This window comes from Pogoniulus pusillus, chromosome 6 (genome assembly GCF_015220805.1).
Source record: "Pogoniulus pusillus isolate bPogPus1 chromosome 6, bPogPus1.pri, whole genome shotgun sequence".
NCBI lineage: Eukaryota > Metazoa > Chordata > Aves > Piciformes > Lybiidae > Pogoniulus > Pogoniulus pusillus.
Window position 1 is genome coordinate 9,370,519 of NC_087269.1, and position 2,805 is coordinate 9,373,323.

Sequence of the window (2,805 nt, forward strand, 5' to 3'; positions counted from 1 at the left end):
TCTGTTCCTCTCACCACGTGTATGCCATCAGCCACAGCCAGGAAAGGCTCTGCAAGCAGGAGAGAGTAGTTAGTGTTGGGCAGTCAGTGGTGGTCAGCTAACATGTTTCCTTGACATCAGGCTGTTGCTGTGACCTAGGTTATGCATGCATGATTTTGCACTTTATCAGCTATTTCAATCACTACCATCCAAAGACAAGGAAATGCTTCCTGTGTTACTGCATCTTCATAGCCAGCCTGGATGCTTTAGTCTTGGTCTAACTATGCTCTCATGAAATACAGTGAGGAGGCTACATACAGCCTAACTTTTGCTGCTCAGAGGCCCCAGAAGCTCAAAGGAGAAAGATGGAAAATGTACCTTGATATTTCAGTGCTCTGCCTTCTTCAGGGATGTTTCCATGGCTCACTGTGCGAGGGGACCTGCCCCAGCCTTCCCTGATGCATGAACTGTCCTTGCTGCTCATTTTGCACAGATCAGGCAAGAAGGAGCATTTTCTCTTGTCCTGTTATCTCTTATTTGTCTGTCCACACCAAAGTTGGGGGCATCCTGACTAGTGGACAATATAGTTCTTGTAAATTGACCTGCCCTGATATTTGTATCTCAATGATGCATATAGCTGTGTTATCTACAAGAGTTATCTTTTAGATTTAATGGACTGGACAAAGTGCCCTAGGTGGTCTGGGAAAAGAGCCATCAGGATTAAAGGCCACTGAGATCAATCATGCTGCTGATTTATTTATGTGGCTGACTGTTGTAGTGCCAATAGCTTTTTCTGCTTGGCCAGTGAGTGTTAATTTTTACTTTTGGTTTGTTTGGTTGTTTTTTTTTATGACTGAGGTATTTTATTCAAATCTTTGTATTTATGGTCAAGTATCTTAACTCCAGGGGGACCTGGCACCTAAATTCATTTAAAAATAGATTAAATTGATTCACTTGCCTAGTTCCTATTTTCAGAAGAAGTTATTTCAAAGTCTAAACCTAGTGGTTTTCAGGATTGTGAAATTGATGGTCATCTTTCCACTGTCACTCCACACTGGAATCTTCTTCATCTGGACCTCTCAATTCAAGAGAGATGTTGAGGTGCTGGAACTTGTCCAGAGAAGGGCAACAAGGCTGGTGAAGGGCCTGGAACATAAAGCCTATGAGGAGAGGCTGAGGGAGCTGAGGTTCTTTAGCCTGGAGAAGACAAGGCTCAGGGGGAGACCTCATTGCTGTCTACAACTACCTGAAGGGAGGCTGTAGCCAGGTGGGGGTTGGTCTCTTCTCCCAGGCAACCAGCAACAGAACAAGGGGACACAGTCTCAAGTTGTGCTGGGGGAAGTGTAGGCTGGATGTTAGGAGGAAGTTGTTGCCAGAGAGAGTGATTGGCATTGGAATGGGCTGCCCAGGGAGGTGGTGGAGTCACCATCCCTAGAGGTGTTCATGGCCATGGTCTAGTTGACTGGACAGGGCTGGATGATAGGTTGGACTGGATGATCTTGGAGGTCTCTTCCAACTTGGTTGATTCTATGATTCCATTTGCCAAAGAAATTTATTCCACTTTGAGTTTCATGTAGAACAGCTCTTTAAAAAAACAACTCCCACCTGTGACAGGGTGCCTTTGCCAATGAAGCTACTTTGCCTGCAGGGAGACTACTCTACAATGAAGCTGTCAAGGCCATCACATGTTCTTCAAGTTGGTCTTCACCCTGCAGTACAAGGCGCCTCCATCATTTCTGAGGGCACTTTAGATTCACTACCCTCAGGACACTGCCAGAGAGGGCCAGTCAGAAAAAGTCTCCACCCTGAAGATGATTTGTTGCCCTTGCTAAAAAATGAGACCTGGTAAGTAGATAATGCTCCATTCCACCAGAGCAGTATATCTATAGGATTGATCAGTATTTCCATAGAGTTCATTATTTCAACTTCTCACTCATTCTTAAGGGAATGAATGAGGGAATATTGCAGTGCTCTTTGGGATATGAATGTTGAAATTTGCTGGAAGTAATTATTGTTTAGGCAGGGGTTTTTGTCCTATTTTCTCAGAAAAGACAGGTTCTTTTCACCCAAGAATTAGATAAACTGAGATATTTACTTACAAAGGGAAACATTTACTTAGGAGGGAAACATCTACTTACTATTTTTTGTCTTTTAAAGACTAGTCCTTAAGAAACAGAAATGGCCTGAGTCTATGACTGAAATTGTGTTTGAATACAAAGGATCCCACCTTGAATGAGACCCCATTTACATCCACCTCTGGAGCCCCTATTACAAGAAAGATATGTTTGTGCTGGCACATGTCAAGAGAAGGGCCATGAGGATGATCAAAGGGCTGGATCTCCTCTCCTGTGAAGACAGACTGAGAGAGTTGGAGCTGTTCAGTCTTGAGAAGAGAAGGCTCTGAGGAGGCTTTATTGTGGCCTTCCACTATCTGCAGGGGGCCTACAGGAAAGCTGGTGAGGGACTTTTTAGGATGTCAGGTAGTGACAGGACTAGGGAGAATGGAGCAAAACTAGAAGTGGGTAGATTCAGATTGAATGCTAAGAAGTTCTTCACCACAAGGGTGATGAGACACTGGAACAGGTTGCCCAGAGAGGTGGTGGAAGACTCATCCATGGAGATGTTTAAGGCCAGGCTGGATGAGGCTCTGAGCAACCTGATCTAATGTGAGATGTCCTTGCCTGTGGATGATCCTTGAGGTCTCTTCCAGCCCTGACAACTCTGTGTTTCCATATAGAACTGGAAATCTGTGCATGATAATGTTGGAAAAAGTAGGGAATGGTCAAGCATGGTTTGGGTACACACATTTATGGAATCCTAAGGAAA